We start from the raw sequence: 24,248 nt of genomic DNA on the forward strand, positions 1-24,248 counted from the left end.
TATGGTGTGAAGTGTGAGTGTGAGCTTCAACAAAATTTCATACTTTCAAAAGAAAAAAAACTCCTGATGTTTTTCATGGTTTTCCCAAAATGTTCTTCTCAATGATCAACTTTACTTGGTCAGCCTCAGGAAATAGCTATTCATGTATTAAGAGCGTAATGCGCGACTTTATCGCTCGCGCAAAACAGTTATCACGCGACGCGAAGCGGAGCGTGATAATTTTGCAAGAGCGATCAAGAAGCATTTGATTCGATCAAGAAGCAAAATCAATTTTCGAACCAATTGCTGTATTTGATGGCTTAAAGGCAATAAAAATCATTTATCATTTATCATCATTTATCATTACGCACGAATTACATACAACATTTTTTCTACAACTGCCCAAACCTATTAAATTACTTATATCGACGGAGTTACAATTAATTATTTCAAGAATATTGATTATCGGCCAACTTACTATACATAGCATCGACTTCTCAGAAAGGGATAATTGTGTCCAGACATACTACACTTAGGAGCGCTGTTAAACCTAAGGTTTGTTATTTTTTTCATTTGGAAATTGAATTTATTCAAATGATAATCAATCAATAATTATTATTGAACGTAAATTCAAAGTTACAGCTTTCAAATATATACTAAATACAAAATAAATAAATACTAAAAAAAAAAATAATAAATAAGGATTTTTGTTCAATAATAATTGGTTGAAATTTTGTGAACTGGCATGTGGCAACACTGTTTCTTGAACAGATGATCAGAAAACCAATATGGCTGCTTTCATAACAGTCAGTGTGAATGATGTATTTTGGGTTGGTGATGTTTTTAACCGGATTTTTGGTTTTTCACATATAAGTTTTTTAGTTTTTGTGTTAATTTATTGATTTGAGGTTGCTATAATCCATGAGAATAGTGTGTGGTGTTCGATAGTGTTATTTTGTCCAAAAAAATGATTCTTCATTTTTTTCGCCACCTACAGTTTCTACACCTAGGCTATAATAATTAATATTTTGGTAAGATCTTTTTATAAATCTACTTATAATTTTTATTTATTCAAAAAATTGTTTACTTTATAAATTGCAGTTTGATTCTTCTAGACTTTCAACATATTTATATTCAATTATAATTCAATTCTAAAATGTCAAATGTAGCTGAATTTGAAAATCAATGTTTCTTTTTCATGTTAGTTATTTCTCACAACATGTTTAGACTCACAATAATGTCATTTTCAAATGAGCGAGTAAAATAAATAATGTTAAATAAATAATATTACTATATTCTTGTTTATGATCATGTCTTTTTAGGCTTCATTCATATGATTTCTTCTTTAAAACTGCAAATTTCATGTCAATTTTGTGATTGTTGGTTATTTGTAACCTATTTTCAATGTCAACATTATTTTTCAAAAAGTTGAGTTAAAGGTTAGTTTTGTCGTGATATAGTATCAATATTATTATAACCTACATCACAGGTGTTATTTTATTTTGCTGATTAGCCCTGTGTTGAGAATGTAATTGAAGACTCAAATCTTCAGTTAATAGTATTGCTTTGAACTTTATGAATAATAGATTATGCAATTTACAAACATAACCTCTTGAATAGCTTATATTATGTTTCTATCTTTAATTTAGTACGATATAATATTAGCGATTCTAGAGGCTATGCTCGTAATTTGCATAACCCAATTCACTCATAATAAAGTTCAAGTCTAAAACAACTATTAGGCTAACTGAAAATTCGGAATTGTCGATTTTAACACAATCCAATTACTGAAATAGAATAACTCAGTCGTACTTACAATCGTTAATGGTTAAAGGTATAATCTTCTGCTGCTGCTTTTTGTGTTTTAATGTGTATTTTTGTTTTTGACCTGTCTTATGACAGTTTTTTATGTTTTTGACTTGTTCACTTGTGGCCATACCTATGACCACGCCATGAACAGAAACTCATTATTTTTATTATTATTATAAAATTTTACAACACAAAGAACCTTTAACCCAACTGCAAAAACCAGCTTATAAATAATAGCTTTCAAAACTGGATAAGCAGCTGGCTTAACCAGCCATTAGCCTATTTGATAAAATTTGTAGTTCTAGAAAATTAATCATAAAATGGATTTATAAACAAGATACATAATCATAACAAAAAGTTAGTAATAGTATTCAACTTTATGTATTTTACTCACTGATTTGAATTTAAAATTATCAACTTATAAACCTAAATGTGTTGTGAGAAATAAAATAAACATGAAAAAAGGCTACTCAAATAAGTACGAGTAGCTCTTACTAAGAAAGAAAATATATGTGATTCTATGGAAAGGCTATGTCAATTTACTAACACTGGAGAACGTTATTCTGCATAATATACTGAGTGTTTCTGAAGCCGGGTCCACTCTCAACAAATGTTCGACATAGCCTACATGTTTGTTGAGGGGCTCTCAGAGACAAACATTAAAAAAAATTTGGACAATAATTATTATTGTTTGTCAAACAACTATTACGATTGGAAATAAATTAGAAGTTGCATTTGTTCAAATGCTGATTAATGAATAATTATTATTAAACGAAAATTCCAATTTAAATGCTGTAAATCACCCCGAAGACTTATGCTACTGCAAATATTGATAACAGAGTAAACAGCTAGATGGAAATTCGATGAGCGCTACTATACAGAAAAAGGTATAAAATTTTCCCGAGCTGACAAATTATTTTTGTATAGTAGCGCTCATCGAATTTCCATCCAGCTGTTAACTCTGTTGTCAATATTTGCAGTAGCAGAAGTCTTCGGGGTGATTTACAGCATTTAATTTGTATTTTCGTTTAATAAAAATTATTTAAAACATTACTGTTTTACCAAACATTTTCAGTCTTAGTTTGCTGTAAAACATAAAGACCCAATTACAATGTTTTGTTTGGAGCCGCGTCCACACTAGCCACCGGCAAACTTTGTTTGTAAAACATAATAAAATGTGCCCAAACTGTTTCAACAAACATTTGTTCAGTATGGACCCGGCTTAAGATATAACGACAAATTTTGTGAATTGTTCCCGACATTAAAATAAAGACAAATATTTCATTAAACATGAGTCCTAAAATACTTTGTTACCGTTGTAATGATGGCAAAAGATTGTACATTTTTTGTTCAAGTTTTTAATTTTATTGATATTTTGCATTTTCATGAGGTTAATTTTATAATCAATCCTTATGTACGATTAGCTGAGAAATCGCATTCAACCAACTAGAAGTTTGTAGCTGTAATGATTGTTGAAACAGCTTTTTTACATAAGTAAGTGCCGGTTGCACAAAAGCCGGTTAAATTTTTACTGTGATTAACTTCACGAGAACCAATCAGAGAAGACGTCTTTTAAAAAAAAACCTCTGATTGGTTCTTGTAAAGTTAATTGCGGTTAAAATTTAACTGGCTTTGGTGCAACCGGGCCCTACTTAGTTAATTTTATTCGGTTTCACAGCTAATTTTGCATAAGAACTTATTATTCAAATATCCTCATGAGTCTACAGCCTACATATTTAAAAAATTGAAAATTTGAAGAAAAATTTGCAATCTGCCACCATTATTTTCAGTAACAAAACAATTTAGGACCATTGTTTACTGGATTTCTTTTTATTTTGAATGTCAGGAAACCACATGAAAAGTTTGACGATCTTTTTTATAAACACTCTGTATAATTTCTTTTTATTTAATAATACTGTATAACATAGTATCAAGTGTTCATAACGGTAGCCTACCTAAGCTTTTTGTATATATGTCTTCCTGTTTTGTAATGAACATTTGACACAGGGAGGTTTTAAGTGGTTCTTGTAATTTGGTTTAGTATAATTTTTGCAGTGAATGACTTAGTTTCAAAAAGTCTGTTATAATATTCAGTTCGGTTACTACAAAAGATTCATCGGATTTTAAGAATTCACAGTTACTAAAGGAATCATTCGAATTGAATAATCTTCATAACAATGAAAAGAGAAAATTCTTTTTTTATCTATCAATAAATACCTTTGGTCCATTAGACTAGACAGCCAGATCTTAGGCCTACAGTTACCAGGCATTGTTTTAAAACTTGGACAGCCACGTTTTGGCTACCAGTGTGGTCTCCGGGCTTGGCTTCCAACCAGCAGCCAAAATATGGCTGCCAGGATGGCTGTACTAGTCTAAAAACAGTGACCGGTGAGTGAGTGACTGCCTGTCGTGGTTTCCTGGTTGGCTGTCCTGGCTACCTAATCTAATAGGGGGCCAACGTATTTAGTGAGAAAAAACTATGGAATTTTCTCTGTTCATTGTTAAAAAGATTATTAGTTTTAAATGAGTCCTTTGGTAGTATGAATTCTTAAAAATCAGATGAATATTTGTAGTAACCCAGTCTGATATTATTAACATACTTTTTGAAACTAGACCATTCACTGCGAACATTATACTGAACCAAATTACAAGAGCCAGAGTTAAAACTTCCCTGAGTCAAATGTTGATTACTTTTGTAACTATGAATTTTTAAAATCTGATGAACATTACAGCTGTCCGTTTTTGAACTATTTTTAACTACACTAACAGTCTAATTTTAGAATATTAGCATAGAGAAACAATAGCGTAAGTAGATATCCCATGGTATAGGGCGTTTATGTCGCAACTTTTACTGTTATCTCAAGCCGATTACTGTCAATTATTGTCGATTTTTACTATTTTGTTGGGGTGAGAGTGTATGAGTGGTGAGACTATTAGCGTCACACAGCTTCACGGGAAAGAATTACATGAACTATCGGCTTGAGATAACAGTAAAAGTTGCGACATAAACGTCCTTTACTATGGGTTATCTACTTACGCTATTGTTTCTCTATGATATTAGTTATTAAAACTAGTACTCACTTGTGGAGCGCTTTCGGATTATTTAAAATACATTTTAGAGAGTTGAAAATGGTTTTAAAAAATCCGAAAACGCTCCACAAGTGAGTAATAGTTTTAATAACTAATATTCTGAAATTAGACTGTAGTATTGTTGAAAATAGTTGAAAAACGGATTATTAACTTGCAGTTTGTCATGGATCCATAGCAAAATCCGATGAGTATTACAGTTGTGTTGTGTGTGATGTTGTAGCTCTTTATCATAATGAAAACACAAATTGAAATTGTCAACCATTTTTATGATTTTATAATAATGATAATTTTAATTATATTTGATAAGTTGACAATTTCAATTTGTGCTTTTAATCCGATAAATCTCCTGTATAAAGATGTATAAAAACCCTGTATAAAAGATGATTGATTATCCTAATATATTTTTGTCAATTTTGCAGTGCATTCAAATATTATTTGATCCTCGGAATCGTGAAGTTCTCGAGCAATTAAGAAGGCAGTCAATCGATTTACATCCAATTCAATTGGCTACCAGTAAAGTTGGTAAATGATGTATATGAACTTTTGAGCCTACTACATTCTACATCCGGTAAGTCAAACGTTTTCAATTTATTCTTGTGTATGTTTGTGAACCTCTTTTTCTGTTGATATTTTACAATGCATACTTACGAATACAGCAGCCCCAATGTACACCACAAGGAGGCCGAGCAATCGGGAAAGCGGGTGTTGTAATTTGGGGCCAGGCATTTATGAATAGGTGCCAGCATTCAATTTCCAGCTTTTGAGGTTGTATTGATAGAGACATGAGCAGAAGAATGCGCAGTCGAAGGCCCGGTTGCACAAAAGCCAGTCATATTTTAACCGTGATTAATTTCACGAGAACCGATCAGAGAAGGCCTTTTTGATAGGGCGGCTTATCTGATTGGTTCGCGTGGAATTAATCTTGGTTAACATTCAACCAGGTTTTGAGCAACGGGTACTAAGGGTACCAACATAACGGTCTGGTCGATATGTAGATTTCAGCCCGCTAGCGTTTTTCTGTATCTCTGTCAATGACTCCAGATGTTCTTATCATTACTCAGCTGTTCAGTGGCATCGATCATCACCACGACTTACTTGTTCTGTTCGCACCTTCAACATGGGCGGGACGGGACATCCATCTTCACCAACAAGACACTACAAATATTCCATTATTTGATTATTTTATAGAAGTTTTGTCTCTCTCTGTTCAATGGGAGGTTTTTTTGAAAAAAGGAAACTGTTATTTTTAATTTTGGCTCGCTTATTTAGATCTGCTCTAATAAAGATCCACTTTGATCTTGAATTTTCTCTGTAGTAAGCCTATGAGTGCAGTGTTGATCCACTAAAGTCCAGTCACTATATACATTGGTGCATGCAATTGATATTGTAGTTCTGATTTTTTAATTTGGGTACATAAGAGAAGTCCAGAAACAATTTCTTCATGCAAAATTCCCTTGTGCTAGATACAGAGTGGGCCAAAAACCTCGTATTTTCGGCTCATTTTTCAGTTTTCAGCAATTTCTGCCAAATCTCGTAATCTTTTTTTAGAAAATAAAATTCTGAATGAAATGAAATCATTCGGAACCCTCTATCTCCAATGAGTACTGAGTTTTCAAAAATGAGTGAGATTTTAAGAAAAAAATCAATCTTGATGAATTTTAGTTTTTGATCAACAATATCTTCCGATTGTTACCATTTAGATGTATAATTCAAAATCCCTTTGGGCGTATTTTTGAACTCTACAATCTGAGATCAGGTAGAGCGCTCTATCTCATATAGATTTCCAGGTACACCTGACAACAATGCTCCTTGTATTGTGAAAAACACCTAATTTTTAGCTTTAACCATCATCACCATGTATATTGTCCTCACAGTGATATTTTGCACAATGATATAAGTTCATGAGATTATGAGGGAGACACGACGGTTTTGGGCCACCCTGTATAAAGTGTGCACAAGGAAATTTCGCAAGAAGAATTTGGTTCTGGACCTCTCTCATGTATCCAAATAATATATAAAAAAATCAGAACTACAATATAAATAGCAAGCACACCCCCTTTTTTATGTCTATATTGACTGGACTACAGGGAACATAGAATATTATGCTGGCAATGAAGCCAAATACAGCACTGTAATAAGAACACAGTACCTTATGCAGTCTTCTCTACTTGGATAAAATAATGTGTCGTAGTGGTTTAGTTCTTTACAGTGTTAAATTTGTCAAAAAATGGTTGAATTTGAAAGATGGTTCAAAGTTGTCAAAAAATGGCGTATGGCACAACCAAGATGCTAATGATTCCAAGTATCTAGGTATCAACTTGGACATGAAACTTCGCTGCAAGAAAATGTCAAGAAGAAGAAAGATGAGTTTCAAATCAAAAATATGAGAATATTTTTCAGCTGATCGTAAGAATATCCAACCTTACAATCCGAAACAAAGTACAACTTTACAAACAGATATTACAGCCAGTATGGTGCACAAAGTTGGGATATACCAAAGACAGCAGCTTCAATGACATACAGCGATTCGAAAACAAGGTGCTGAGGAACATTGTGGATGCTCCTTGGTATGTCAGGAACAGCGATCTTCATAGAGACCTGCACGTTGACCTGGTGTCTAGAGGGCGCGGAGAGGCAGGAGGGGCGATCCAGCTGCCAGACAATGGAGGGTTGGTGCGGAGACTCAAAAGGAGGAAACCGTTTGAACTAGTGTAATGATATTTTTGACAACATTCAAGTGTTTTCATAGTACAGTGCTTGTTCTAATAGTGTCCATTGAAAGAGCAGTGCGGTGATTGAGTGGGATCTAGCCTATAGTGCAGTCTATAAGTGTACATACTAATTTTTCAATTGCAGAAAGAGTTTCTAATGAGAAATTCGCGTAGTTTTCAAGTAGTATGATAAGATGGAAAAATTTATCTCATATATCAGACTAAAAAGGTGAGATATTGGAATAGAAAATATCCAGTGCTACAAGTTTCAATTCACATGAGAGACTAGTGGTTGCCTGTGACTGCTGAGACACCTTTGGTGCCAAAACACACGAGGCGTTTTTTCAGATGAGTCGGCACGACAGGACAGGAAGCTCTCCGATTGGCTTATTGGTTGGCATATCACAAATTAGCCAATCGGAGAGCTTCCTGTCTATCCTGTCGTGCCATGCCTACACGTCTGAGAAACGCCTTGTGTGTCTTGGCCCTTAGGCTTGTGCGGATGATGATGGTGAGAGATGATTGAACCTACAATTTTGGATATTATTCCAAATCACCAAATGATGAATATTTCGTTGCCAAAAACAATATTACAAGAAATACTATTATCAGTATACCTTGAGGGTAAATATTTAACAATACAATAAATTCTATTATCCAATAAAATACTCCCGTTCTTGATAAATTGGATTTGAAATACATATTTTTTCACTGGTCACCCATCCAAAAGCAGTACCGAGTGCTTGCAACAGCTCTTCTAGCACTCAATTTCTTTCATTTTTTGCAATCCTAGAGTTTTCTTTCTTTGGAATCGGTTTGCCATGATCTAAAGCAGTGGCTAGTTTATTTCTAAAACTGTTTCTGTGATTTTTCTATCAAAATTAAATATTCATTTATAGTCTATCTAGTTCAGTTTAATCTGAGCTTGCTATTCTATACACATCTACAAAGTTGCCACTGTTGAATATATTTTTCACTTGTAAGAGAATTAAAAAATAAACTGTGTTAAATTTGCTTACATAATTATTCGATGCTTATTTTTTATATTTAATACATATAAAACAGTCACTGAGTGACATGCGTCTTCAACGCTTCTCCATTAGACTTTTGATTGTTAATCTTGTAAAGGTAGTCATTTCATGTTGATTTACCTACCAATTTAACTTGTAAGAGATGCTTTTTATTAACTTATTTATTGTATTAGATGATCGAATTGTTTCATGCAAGAAGTGTGTCAGACCATATGTAATTGTTTGAACAATCTTATGTTTAAAATCTATTTTGATATTAATTTTCTTCTAAATTCCATAGAAATATGCAATTATGGCATATAAATACTCTACTGAAATTATTCCTTCAGTACTTTTTGGTCAATTGAGATATTCAAAATTTCAAGTTAACACACAGAAATCATCAGAATTTTGATAGTTGAAAAAATGGTCTAATGCCCCTTTTGCATGGAGCTGATTCAACTAGCATCTTAAAGCTATTGTCACTAGATTCATTCAAAAACGATTGTGAAAAAATGAAGAAAAAGGAACAATGTTTTAAAAATGAATAAAAAAAAAGAAAAAAACAAAAAAAAACAAAATAAACCAAATTAAAAAAAACAGAAAAAATAAAAGAAACGAAAATTAAAAAAAAGAGAAAATAGAAGAAACAAAAAAATATAAAAAAAACAGAAAAAATAAAAGCAATGAAAATTAAAAAAAAAATACGAAATAAGAAAAAAATTAAAAACTAAAAAAAGAAAATGGAATGAAAAAATATTTATGAATGGAGAAATTGTATTCTCATGATTGTAAAAAATGGAATTTAATTGTATACATCCGTCTTCAATGGTTCACTATTTGATTATATTTATTTTATATCTGATCTTTTGATTGTTAATTTTGTAAAGACAGCTACATCAACAATGATTTTTTATGTAAAAGATGCTTTCTATTAACATGTTAATGTAAGACAGAAATGCTCGATGCAAGGAGGGTATCAGTCCATGTCCATACATAATATTATTTGCAATCTCATATTTGAAAACTATTCTAAGATAATTGTTCTTCAAAATTCCATAAAAATATGCAGCTATGGCATATGAATTCTCTACTGAAAATTATTGCTTCAGTACTTTTTGGTCAATTGAGATATTCAAAATTTAAAGTTTACACAAAGAAATCATCCTAATTTGGATAATTGAAAAAATGGTCTAATGCCATCTTGCATAGAGCAGTTCTACTATTCTAGCATCTTAAACCTGTCAATGTGGAAAATTGAAAGTAATTGTGTTACTTGCATCTTAAATGCTACCTTTCTATACTAATCCATAGCTATTAGGTTTTCGATGTTACCTCAACTGAAAGTCAGTTATCAATGTGAAAAACCAGTTCAATATAAATTTTGTAGATGTGTATAGCATAGCGTGCTCAAGCTATTATGATCAGATCAAATCAGATTTTCAAGTCATTCAAATTGTGACTTGCACTTGGTACTCCTATTGGAAGGGTAACTGATCATGGTTAGTTACATTCACTCCTATTTATATTCTTGAAACTTACTCCCCAATATTTCAAAATATTTCTGAAACTATAAGCTCATTCATCTCTCATCATTATTATGTCTCATGCATTTCCACGCACCTTCTGAGGGCATCATTCTCAGCAGTGTCAGGCGATGTTGATGATGATAATAATAATAATGATCAAAATCTTTTGAATTCTGTAGCATTTCAAATAAGAATAAACATTTAATATGAAATTAGATATACCGGTAACAGGTATCCTCTATAGCAGGCAGTGACAAGACAGAAATTCGGCAACGCTGCTCTCCTATCTCTTTTCACTGCCATTATAAGGTGGACCTCATTATATTAAAGGATATTGCCATCTCATTCAAACACAAGCAGATCCTGAAACCCATATGGAATACAGCTGTGGGGATGTGCCAGCAAGAGCAATGTGATTGTGATGCAATGGTTCCAGAACAAAGTGTTGAGGAACATCGTTGATGCTGCAGGATTCATCCGGCACGCCGACGTCCTCAGAGATCTGGAGGTGGAGTTCGTCTCATCAGAAATTGGGCGCTGCGCACGCAAGTATGCAGACAGGATAGAATGGCATTAAAATGAATAAGAAGTTTTATTTTATAACCTAAAGTTGGTGTAAACACTGAAACTAGTTGTTATAATTTATATTCTTAATCTATTATTAAGAAGGGAACTATAATTCTATTTTATACATAAAAATAAGTAACCTTGATTTCATAAGTTTTAAGAATAAGAAGTCACTCAGCTACTTGACAACACACACATGCTGCGCAGATTGAAGCGGACCAAACGCTTCGAATTTTTTAGTGTTGGGGAGTGAAAGTGTCAAAAGCAGAGCAGTGTTGATTGTGTGAATGTGTATCTCCATTACATGATAATTCAGTTTTATATTCATTTATTCTTTAACAGACAAAGTGGCAAAAGAGTGGTATAAAATTGGCAAATTTTATACCTCTACAACACAATATTTTGTTCCAAAAGTAGAGAAGATTGCATACGGTATTGTGTTTAATTACAACAGTACTGTATTTGGCTTTATATCCAGTATATTATGTTTCCTGACAGTCTTTGGACATTTAGACAAGTGAGACAAATAGTAAGTAATGCCCAAGATTCCAGAACAGGCATAAGATCTGCATGAATACAGTCAAATAGTTACGAATAAATTAAATCTGTATTTATAAAATTTTAGCAAGCAAGGGTGAAATAGCATGATCATCACTGATTTGATAACTGACAATGGAATCTACCTATTGTCAATCAACAAACCCAGAGTTTTTTCTCTTAGCCCTAAATGAATAAAACTAGAGTTCAACTTTTAGCCTTGCCCTAGTATCTCAAAATTCCTCTGTTTTTAATATTCTACAGGACAGTTTCAATACTTTCATTATTCAATGTTCATTATTAGTTTTTAACCCAAGTGACATGCTTTTATTCAAAATCCACTAATCCTGCACATATTGCATATTGCATAATCCTGCAATGCTCATTTCAATAAACTAAATATTATTCAAAAGAGTATACTCAAGGCAGCACTAGGAGTGCATAGAAGGTACCCTAGCCAGCAACTTTTTATGGAGTTCGGAGTTCTGTCAGTTAGACAACTGTATATCAGAAATCTTGTTAAATATATCAGCAACCATATACATCTTTTTACACCTCACTCAACTAATTATAGTTTTAGATCAGTAAATAGATGCTTTGTTCCTCGAACAGATCTAACTATATGCAGAAGACAATTCAACTATACAACAAAAAAGCTTATTAATTTTATGCCAGAACATTTCATTGCAGGAAAACCTACAAAAGCACTTAAATTAAAAATTGAAAGCTGGATAAAGACAGAAGATATTATACCTAAAATATTTTAATTTGATGTACATATACTGTCTTCCTCAGTTCCTCTGAATTTATTATTAGTAGGGCTATACTCCCAGATTAATTTTTCTCTCTCTGAGTTTAAGTTTTATTTTTTGTGTCATGTGTACTGTATTGTATTGTTTTCCTCTTTTTGCTTACAAAAGGAATTGCATATATGCTACAAATGAATTACATTATGTTACTAAATGTTACTATAATTACATATGTACAGTGAATTGTAGATTAATAATTACATGAATCATCTCTTTTTCTTTTGAGTTTTTAAATTATTATGAATTCATTCTAGTTTTTCTACTCTCTTAGTATTTCACTCTTAGTACTTCTTCTTTTCGGATTGAAATTTTATTATTTTTTTTCTAGTTTTTCATACATTCCATATGTTTCTTTTTTCTTTATTATATTTTTTCTATTTTCGACTGAATCTCAAGCCACTAATTATAGCCGACTGATTACTCGTTGCCATCGCTCAAACTATTTAGTTTTGCTGGTAACGCCAATGATAATATTATAATCAATGTTTAAATGGAAAATATTTTAATTTTAAGTTTTTGTAATGTATTGTATATGAAAATTTTTATATTTTTCACATTTGTAAAGTTGTGTTTAATGATTTTGGCAATAAATATTTCTTTCTTTCTTTCATATTATGATTGAAACCTAGAGATAAGTAGATAACCTTTGTTTACTATTTTATTCTTGAACCAATTAATGTAGTTCTTATAAAATACGAATAACTCATGCACATTTTAACTTTTGATTGCTGATCTTCTTATAATAATAATAATGTTTCATTTCTAAGTAAATTGGAAGGATAATCAAAGGGACAAAAGATATTATGTTTTCTGTAATAGATGCATCTTAAAAATTTATTCTGTGAACGTTCCACTAGGTAAATCTGTTCATTATAATATGGATTCCAAATATCGCATGCATATTCTAACAGGCTTCTTACAATTGACTTATATAGAAGTATCAAAGGCTCCACATCACTGAAGGGCGAGCGAGTCCTCAAGATGAATCCCATCTGCTGATTGGTTCTATTAACTGTGTACTCAACAGTAACTTATTAATTAAAAATGTATTTATATCAGTTTAGTAGACAAACAAACAGACAGACAAACAAACAGACAGACAAACAAAGATAGACAAACTTTGTGAGGTGTTGCCTTAGGCTACATCAAAATGGAGACAAACGTTCAGTAGACATAAGTCCTAAAATTAATGCTCTGTTACTGAAATGATAATGGGTAAAGATTTAACATTTCCCTTGAATTTTCAATTCTATAATTTTGTGGCGGCCTCTTATAAGACTAGTGAAAAATTCTCATGTAACATTATCTGGGAAATTCAATGGAATAGAAGTTTGTAACTTCGGTGGTAATGATTTTTGAGATGATGGGCATATCATGCTTAAATGTTCAATTTTTCAACGAGATGGAGATATGCTACCTTATTGTTGACAGATTATTTGAATCATGTAATATTGTAGAGAATATGAATATGATACAGTATCAACACAATATGATACAGTATCATCTTAACTTGACACACAAAACCCCTTAATTTGATACCAATTTTCATTGTTTTCTCTTTATTTCAATGTCAGGAAACCACTGAAAAAGTTAGTCGATCTGTTCTTGGAAAATCTGTATAACCCACATTTTAAAATATAATGATATAAAATAACATAGTATCAAGTAGTGTTCATCAGTAAAATAATCTTTGTTTTCTGTGACTTATATTTCTTTCTGTTTTATAACTTCCTTTTCAATTTAGTGAGCTTTCAACTCTGGATCGTGTAATTTGGTCCAGTATACGGTTTGCAGTGAACGGCTTGGTTCCAAAAGTCTTAATATATTATAAATATTATCAATTATGCTAATACTTTTTTCTTAATGTTGCAGTGTATTTAAATATTCTATGAATGTGAAACTGTGAAGTTCTCGATGAATGGAAAAGCAGTCAATAGATTCACAACCAATTTGATTGGCTACCAAAATAAAGTTGGTAAAAATGAGAACAGATAAAGAACTTGTACGTCATATCTCACAAACTGACAACATTCTACAGCCGGTAAGTCAAACGTTTTCAATGCACTTTAATTAATTTTTCAAATCAACTTTAGTTAATAGGTAAGTTTATTTGAACGTTTTCAATTAATTTGTGAACTTCTTTATTTTGTTTGGAATTTGTGCAATGTTCATTCACAAATACAGCAGTCCCAATGTACACCACAAGGAGGCCGAGTTATCGGGAAAGCGGTGTTAAAATTTGGGGCCAAGCAATTATGAATAGGTAGCAGCATTCAATTTCCAGCTTTTGAGGTTGTATCGATAGAGCCATGAGCAGAAGAATGCGCAGTCCAAGGCCCGGTTGCACAAAATCCAATCATATTTTAACCGTGATTAATTTCCCGAGAAACAATCAGAGAAGGTCTTTTTATAAGGCTGCTTTTCTGAAAAAAAGGAAACTGTTATTCCTAATTTTGGCTCACTTATTTAGATCCGCTCTGATAAAGATCTACTTTGATCTTGAATTTTCTTTGTAGTTAGCCTATGAGTGCAGAGTTGATCCACCATAGTCCAGTCACTATATACATTAGTGCATGCAATTTATATTGTAGTTCTGATTTTCTAATATATTATTTGGGTACATAAGAGAAGTCCAGAACCAATTTCTTCATGCAAAATTCCTTCTTCTAGATACAGGATGGCCCAGAAACCTCGTATTTTCAGCTCATTTTCCAATTTTCATCAATTTATGACAGATCTCGTAATCAGACAGAAAAATTTGCTCTCACCTTCTTTTAGCTATAAAATTCTGAATAAAATGAAATCATTCGGAACTCTCTATCTCCAATGAGTACTGAGTTATGATTTTTCATAAATGAGTGAAATTTGAAGAAAAAATCAATTTTGATGAATTTTAGTTCATGTTCAACAATATCTTCCGATTGTTACCATTTAGATGTATAATTCAAAATCCCTCTGAGCGTATTTTTGTGCTCCACAATCTGAGATCAGGTAGAGCGCTCTATCTCATATAGATTTCCAGGTACACCTGACAACAATGCTCATTGTATTGTGAAAAACACCCAATTTTGGAGCTGCTTTCAGTGATGAAAGTTTTGGAGCTGCATGGTTGAATAGTAGTAATTGCAGCATAGTTTAGGGATAAGAGGGCGTGACATGGTGCCGATTGCACAAAAGCCGGTTAAATTTTAACTGTGATTAATTCCACGAGAACCAATCAGAGAAGCCGTCTTTACAAAAACACCTTCTCTGATTGGTTCTCGTGCAGTTGATCACGCTTAAAATTTAACTGGCTTTTGTGCAATCGGGCCTTGGAGTTAAACTTAGGGTTTTTGTTACTTCACAATCAGTAGTTTCCACAGTCGGTTATCAAATCAACATTGATCTCTATTTTGCCCTTGCGGGCCAAATCATCTATCGCTATTTTGCCCTTGCTTGCTACAATTTAATTATTACAAATTGAGTTGATTTGGAACTTTTCGACTGGTATTCATGGAGATCTCTTGCCTATTCTGGAATCTTAGGCATATCTCACTTTTTTCTTACTTGTCTAAAAGTCCAAAAACTTCCAGAGAACATCATGTGCTGGCAATGAAGCCAAATACAGCACTTTAATGAGAACACAGTACCTTATGCAATCTTATCTACTTGGATAAAATAATGTGTTGTAGTGGTTTAGTTCTTTACAGTGTTAAATTTGTCAAAAAATGGTTGAATTTGAAAGATGGTTCAAATTTGTCAAAAAATGGCGTATGGCACAACCAAGATGCTAATGATTCCAAGTATCTAGGTATCAACTTGGACGTGAAACTTCGCTGCAAGAAAATGTCAAGAAGAAGAAATATGAGTTTCAAATCAAAAATATGAGAATATTTTTCAGCTGATAGTAAGAATATCCAACCTTACAATCCGAAACAAAGTACAACTTTACAAACAGATATTACAGCCAGTATGGTGCACAAAGTTGGGATATACCAAAGACAGCAGCTTCAATGACATACAGCGATTCGAAAACAAGGTGCTGAGGAACATTGTGGATGCTCCTTGGTATGTCAGGAACAGCGATCTTCATAGAGACCTGCACGTTGACCTGGTGTCTAGAGGGCGCGGAGAGGCAGGAGGGGCGATCCAGCTGCCAGACAATGGAGGGTTGGTGCGGAGACTCAAAAGGAGGAAACCGTTTGAACTGGTGTAATGATATTTTTGACAACATTCAAGTGTTTTCATAGTACAGTGCTTGTTCTAATAGTGTCCATTGAAAGAGCAGTGCGGTGATTGAGTGGGATCTAGCCTATAGTGCAGTCTATAAGTGTACATACTAATTTTTCAATAGCAGAAAGAGTTTCTAATGAGAAATTCGCGTAGTTTTCAAGTAGTATGATAAGATGGAAAAATTTATCTCATATATCAGACTAAAAAGGTGAGATATTGGAATAGAAAATATCCAGTGCTACAAGTTTCAATTCACATGAGAGACTAGTGGTTGCCTGTGACTGCTGAGACACCTTTGGTGCCAAAACACACGAGGCGTTTTTTCAGATAAGTCGGCACGACAGGACAGGACAAGAAGCTCTTCGATTGGCTTATTGGTTGGCATATCACAAATTAGCCAATCGGAGAGCTTCCTGTCTATCCTGTCGTGCCATGCCTACACGTCTGAGAAACGCCTTGTGTGTCTTGGCCCTTAGGCTTGTGCGGATGATGATGGTGAGAGATGATTGAACCTACAATTTTGGATATTATTCCAAATCACCAAATGATGAATATTTCGTTGCCAAAAACAATATTACAAGAAATACTATTATCAGTATACCTTGAGGGTAAATATTTAACAATACAATAAATTCTATTATCCAATAAAATACTCCCGTTCTTGATAAATTGGATTTGAAATACATATTTTTTCACTGGTCACCCATCCAAAAGCAGTACAGAGTGCTTGCAACAGCTCTTCTAGCACTCAATTTCTTTCATTTTTTGCAATCCTAGAGTTTTCTTTCTTTGGAATCGGTTTGCCATGATCTAAAGCAGTGGCTAGTTTATTTCTAAAACTGTTTCTGTGATTTTTCTATCAAAATTAAATATTCATTTATATCTAGTTCAGTTTAATCTGAGCTTGCTATTCTATACACATCTACAAAGTTGCCACTGTTGAATATAATTTTCACTTGTAAGAGAATTAAAAAATAAACTGTGTTAAATTTGCTTACATAATTATTCGATGCTTATTTTTTATATTTAATACATATAAAACAGTCACTGAGTGACATGCGCTTCAACGCTTCTCCATTAGACTTTTGATTGTTAATCTTGTAAAGGTAGTCATTTTATGTTGATTTACCTACCAATCTAACTTGTAAGAGATGCTTTGTATTAACTTATTTATTGTATTAGATGATTGAATTGTTTCATGCAAGAAGTGTGTCAGACCATATGTAATTGTTTGAACAATCTTATGTTTAAAATCTATTTTGATATTAATTTTCTTCTAAATTCCATAGAAATATGCAATTATGGCATATAAATACTCTACTGAAATTATTCCTTCAGTACTTTTTGGTCAATTGAGATATTCAAAATTTCAAGTTTACACACAGAAATCATCAGAATTTTGATAGTTGAAAAAATGGTCTAATGCCCCTTTTGCATGGAGCAGATTCAACTAGCATCTTGAAGCTATTGTCACTAGATTCATTCAAAAACGATTGTGAAAAAATGAAGAAAAAGGAACAATGTTTTAAAAATGAATAAAAAAAGAGAAAAAACAAAAAAAAACAAATTAAAAAAAACAGAAAAAATAAAAGAAACGAAAATTAAAAAAAAAGAGAAAATAGAAAAAAAAACAGAAAAAATAAAAGCAATGAAAATTAAAAAAAAGAGAAAATAGAAAAAAAAACAGAAAAAATAAAAGCAATGAAAATTAAAAAAAAAAGAAAAATACGAAATAAGAAAAAAATTAAAACTAAAAAAAGAAAATGGAATGAAAAAATATTTATGAATGGAGAAATTGTATTCTCATGATTGTAAAAAATGGAATTTAATTGTATACATCCGTCTTCAATGGTTCACTATTTGATTGTATTCATTTTATATCTGATCTTTTGATTGTTAATTTTGTAAAGACAGCTTCTGTCCAATGATATTTTAAATGTAAAAGATGCTTTTTATTAACATATTAATGTAAGACAGAAATGCTGGATGCAAGGAGGGTATCAGTCCATGTCCATACATAATATTATTTGCAATCTCATATTTGAAAACTATTCTAAGATAATTGTTCTTCAAAATTCCATAAAAATATGCAGTTATGGCATATTAATTCTCTACTGAAAATTATTGCTTCCGTACTTCTTGGTCAATTGAGATATTCAAAATTTAAAGTTTACACAAAGAAATCATCCTAATTTGGAGAATTGAAAAAATGGTCTAATGCCATCTTGCATACAGCAATTCTACTATTCTAGCATCTTAAACCTGTCAATGTGGAAAATTGAAAGTAATTGTGTTACTTGCATCTTAAATGCTACCTTTCTATACTAATCCATAGTTATTAGGTTTTTGATGTTACCTCAACTGAAAGTCAGTTATCAAAAATGTGAAAAAACAGTTCAATATAGATTTTGTAGGTGTGTATAGCATAGCGTGCTCAAGCTATTATGATCAGATCAAATCAGATTTTCAAGTCATTCAAATTGTGACTTGCACTTGGTACTCCTATTGGAAGGGTGACCGATCATGGTTAGTTACATTCACTCCTATTTATATTCTTGAAACTTACTCCCCAATATTTCAAAATATTTCTGAAACTATAAGCTCATTCATCTCTCATCATTATTATGTCTCATGCATTTCCACGCACAAGCCGAAGTCTTCTGAGGGCATCACTTTCAACAATGACAGGTGATAATAATGAAGAATATAATGACAATGATCAAAATCTTACGAGGTTCTGTGGTATTTTTAACTAAAATAAACAGTTTATATTAAATCAGATATACCGGTATCAGCTATCCTACATAGAGGGCAGTGACAAGGCAGTGAATAGGCAACGCTGCTCTCCTATCTTTTTTCACTGCCATTATAAGGTGGACCTCATTATATTAAAGGATATTGCCATCTCATTCAAACACAAGCAGATCCTGAAACCCATATGGAATACATCTGTGGGGATGTGCCAGCAAGAGCAATGTGATTGTGATGCAATGGTTCCAGAACAAAGTGTTGAGGAACATCGTTGATGCTGCAGGATTCATCCGGCACGCCGACCTCCTCAGAGATCTGGAGGTGGAGTTAGTCTCATCAGAAATTGGGCGCTGCGCACGCAAGCATGCAGACAGGATAGAATGGCATTAAAATGAATAAGAAGTTTTATTTTATAACCTAAAGTTGGCGTAAACACTGAAACTAGTTGTTATAATTTATATTCTTAATCTATTATTAAGAAGGGTACTATAATTCTATTTTATACATAAAAATAAGTAACCTTGATTTCATAAGTTTTAAGAATAAGAAGTCACTCAGCTACTTGACAACACACACATGCTGTGCAGATTGAAGCGGGCCAAACGCTTCGAATTTTTTAGTGTTGGGGAGTGAAAGTGTCAAAAGCAGAGCAGTGTTGATTGTGTGAATGTGTATCTCCATTACATGATAATTCAGTTTTATATTCATTTATTCTTCAACAGACAAAGTGGCAAAAGAGCGGTATAAAATTGGCAAATTTTATACCTCTACAACACAATATTTTGTTCCAAAAGTAGAGAAGATTGCATATGGTATTGTGTTCAATTACAGTACTGTATTTATTTATTTATAATGCAAATGACACTAATGTTATAACATTGAATTATGAAATAATAAGGTAGTCCTTGTGCTAAAAAAGTAAATTCGTATGGCTTTTGTTGGTGGGGAGTCCCTTGCGGGAAGGTCCCACCGCCTGAATATATAATTTAAGCCGTCAATGGGCCTTAATTTAGTCCTTGTGCTATTTGGCGTTATAGCCAGTATATTATGTTTCCTGGCAGTCTTTGGACTTTTAGACAAGTGAGACAAATAGTAAGCGATGCCCAAGATTCCAGAACAGGCATAAGATCTGTATGGATACAGTCAACTACTTCCGAATTAACTAAATCTGTACTGACAAATTGTAGCAAGCAAGGGTGAAATAGCATGATCACTGCTGATATGATAACTGACAATGGAAACTACCCATTATAAATGAACAAACCCAAAGTTCAACTTTAAGCCTTGACCTAGTACCTCGAAATTCTGCTGTAATTACCAGCTCTAATACTTTCATCATTATTATGTCTCATGCATTTCCACGCACAAGCCGAAGTCTTCTGAGGGCATCACTTTCAACAATGACAGGTGATAATAATGAAGAATATAATGACAATGATCAAAATCTTACGAGGTTCTGTGGTATTTTTAACTAAAATAAACAGTTTATATTAAATCAGATATACCGGTATCAGCTATCCTACATAGAGGGCAGTGACAAGGCAGTGAATAGGCAACGCTGCTCTCCTATCTTTTTTCACTGCCATTATAAGGTGGACCTCATTATATTAAAGGATATTGCCATCTCATTCAAACACAAGCAGAACCTGAAACCCATATGGAATACATCTGTGGGGATGTGCCAGCAAGAGCAATGTGATTGTGATGCAATGGTTCCAGAACAAAGTGTTGAGGAACATCGTTGATGCTGCAGGATTCATCCGGCACGCCGACCTCCTCAGAGATCTGGAGGTGGAGTTAGTCTCATCAGAAATTGGGCGCTGCGCACGCAAGCATGCAGACAGGATAGAATGGCATTAAAATGAATAAGAAGTTTTATTTTATAACCTAAAGTTGGCGTAAACACTGAAACTAGTTGTTATAATTTATATTCTTAATCTATTATTAAGAAGGGTACTATAATTCTATTTTATACATAAAAATAAGTAACCTTGATTTCATAAGTTTTAAGAATAAGAAGTCACTCAGCTACTTGACAACACACACATGCTGTGCAGATTGAAGCGGGCCAAACGCTTCGAATTTTTTAGTGTTGGGGAGTGAAAGTGTCAAAAGCAGAGCAGTGTTGATTGTGTGAATGTGTATCTCCATTACATGATAATTCAGTTTTATATTCATTTATTCTTCAACAGACAAAGTGGCAAAAGAGCGGTATAAAATTGGCAAATTTTATACCTCTACAACACAATATTTTGTTCCAAAAGTAGAGAAGATTGCATATGGTATTGTGTTCAATTACAGTACTGTATTTATTTATTTTATTTATTTATTTATAATGCAAATGACACTAATGTTATAACATTGAATTATGAAATAATAAGGTAGTCCTTGTGCTAAAAAAGTAAATTCGTATGGCTTTTGTTGGTGGGGAGTCCCTTGCGGGAAGGTCCCACCGCCTGAATATATAATTTAAGCCGTCAATGGGCCTTAATTTAGTCCTTGTGCTATTTGGCGTTATAGCCAGTATATTATGTTTCCTGGCAGTCTTTGGACTTTTAGACAAGTGAGACAAATAGTAAGCGATGCCCAAGATTCCAGAACAGGCATAAGATCTGTATGGATACAGTCAACTACTTCCGAATTAACTAAATCTGTACTGACAAATTGTAGCAAGCAAGGGTGAAATAGCATGATCACTGCTGATATGATAACTGACAATGGAAACTACCCATTATAAATGAACAAACCCAAAGTTCAACTTTAAGCCTTGACCTAGTACCTCGAAATTCTGCTGTAATTACCAGCTCTAATACTTTCATCATTCAATGTTCATTATCAATTTTTTACCCAAGTGGCATGCCTTTTTATTTCAAATTCACTAAACCTGCACATATAATATTGATAACCCTTGTTTCAACTCATAGTTCTTACAAAATATACATTAATTACTGCATGAAAAGTATTGCTTCCTTCCTATTTAAAACTTGTAATGCTCTTAATTTATGTTACAGGAACGAAAATATTGATTCATTATATTTTAGTGTGTGTGCACAAAAATAAATCGAGGTTGAGTAGTAAAGAAAAGTGCTAAAAAGTCGTAAGTCTGCCTCCTGAAGTGTATCTTCATTTTATTTCATTTCACCAAGAACGCCTGATGTTTCAAGTTGCAGCGTTCTTGAGAGGATATGGATATAAACCTCCTAATATCGCTCAGACCGCTGACCTCTCTCTGTGTGCACACACCCTAAACATGCAAAAAGTCCCTCAATATAATAACGCTTTTCCACTCTTCCATTTTGTTTACTATCTAATTCGTGAATAAAAGTTGACTTTAAAAAAAATATTAAAACTTCAAGGGACATTTATCAGACATTACAAAACTCTAGTGAGTGTAGTTAGTTCAGCTTTCGCAAGTAAATTTTTAAACTTAATAGTCAATTAATCCTCTTTATTGTTTTCAAATATGTTTTTCTTACTCTATTATTATTCCTCCTTTTTATTTTTGTTTCATATTCTATTTTAATTTGTATTCGTTTTTTTATTATGTTTTAATTTCATATGTTGTTCTCATCTATTTATTTGTGATTTGTGATGTTCAGGTGGAGACAATATAGTGGGTTTGGGTCCGCCGCACTTATGGTTTATGACATAATGATGTCTTATTGGTATTCCAGCTCAGTCTGTCAGTCCAATGCTACTCCTGGAAGAAGGTGCCAACACGATTATCTGTTGATGATTGATTGATTGATTCAATGTTATATTATTATGCCGCACCTACATATTGGCCCAGCGTCGGCCAATGTGTGGATGGCTGGTTTGCCAGCGCTGGCCTTTGTTGGCTATCGCTCCGATTTTTTACGAGCGGAGGCCAGCCCAACGAAGGCCAACCAAGGCCAGTGCTGGCAAACCACTCATCCACACTTCTCTACTAATGCGTTCTGTTTCCTGCTTTGTTGTCTCATTTGCTGTTTTTTCTGAGTGATTGACTTGCTATAGGCCTAATTGCTACTATTAATCAGCTTTGTGATATTTTGTTATTGATTTTTATCGTATTCATTCCAGTTGATATTTTCAATTTCTATCATGGATATGTCGCTGGCTACCGCTGGCCTTGATTGGGCACGCAGTGTGGACGCAGCCATGGACCAACGCAGCCAAGCTTACCAGGCTGGGCCAGCGACTCGACCAATATGTGGAAGCAGGACTGAAATTTTTAAACAGGTATGATGATTATGATTTTTGAAGGGGCGGATTCAAGGATCCAAAGGTTCAAATAACCCCACACGTCAACCGAAGCTTATTTTGTTCCCAAGTAGTATATTAGTCAGGCTATATTAGTCAGTATATTTTCCCCTATGCTAACATCCCATTCATCACCTGGTTGCTTGTCGCAATCCAGTGTGATATGCTTGGCAGTCTCTTCAGACTGATTAGTCCTCGCGACCTACGTGAGTTCCACTACTGGCCTTCTTTGAAGGTCCTTCCGCTGAGGAAGGGGTGGCCAAGCTGCCTCTAGGGACCCTGGTTACCCTCGACTCAGCCTCTTGTCCCACATTTGTGCCTGAAGTTTCACCCATCTCTGGTCTCTTGGGTTTTTCTTTTTGCCCCTTCAAAACTCTGCAGGTCAAAAGCCTCACCTCTCCCATGAAGTGTTGCCTGGCCTGAATGGCCGCCCTTCTTTGAGCAGTGGTGAGTTTTGGCCTCTCCACCCACAAACTCGTGACCTACGTGAGTTCCACTCCTGGCTTTTTTGCAGGTCCTTCCGCTGAAGGAGGGGTCGCTAAATTTCCTCTAGGGCACCTGGTCACCCTCTTGACCCACATTTGTTCCTGGAGTTTCACCCATCTCTGGTCTCTTGGGTTTTTCTTTTTGTCCCTCCGAAACTGCCCTGATGGGGCAGAACCCGTGGGTTTGAAGGCAAGGCAACTTCTGGAGTTGCCTTGGGGTCCCTTTTAGTCGCCTCCTACGACAATCAGGGTTACTGTGGGTGAATTCTGGTTTTCAACACATTCTTGAGTACGATGTTCGACTCAAAACTCCCAAACAGGTAAGCTACCTTTTTACACTTTGTTTTTTTTATTATTCTTCCCCAATCTTTTTTTGATTTTTCAATTGTATGACTAACTTGAACAATGTATGACGACATGTGTGTACACACATGTTCATCATGCATGTCCTGTCGTTAGTGGCCACCCTTTATTAGAGCCGAGCGGAATCTGCATGCGCGCTAACTATGCAGGATTT

General features: G+C 33.7%; 1 long non-coding RNA gene across 2 annotated transcripts; it reads left to right on the plus strand.

Annotated features, from left to right (window-relative positions):
• Nucleotides 1-774: 774 nt before the first annotated feature.
• On the plus strand, nt 775-23,268 carry LOC111062121. 2 transcript variants are annotated; one of them, XR_005573551.1, is made up of 4 exons: nt 775-1,010; nt 5,298-5,446; nt 13,914-14,082; nt 23,067-23,268. It is a non-coding gene; the product is annotated as an uncharacterized LOC111062121 (long non-coding RNA). The 2 variants fall into 2 exon arrangements; XR_005573552.1 differs by lacking the exon at nt 13,914-14,082 and having other exon boundaries at nt 23,067-23,264.
• The last annotated feature ends 980 nt before the right edge of the window (nt 23,269-24,248 follow it).

The sequence above is a fragment of the Nilaparvata lugens genome, unplaced genomic scaffold, assembly GCF_014356525.2.
Source record: "Nilaparvata lugens isolate BPH unplaced genomic scaffold, ASM1435652v1 scaffold2391, whole genome shotgun sequence".
Taxonomy (NCBI): domain Eukaryota; kingdom Metazoa; phylum Arthropoda; class Insecta; order Hemiptera; family Delphacidae; genus Nilaparvata; species Nilaparvata lugens.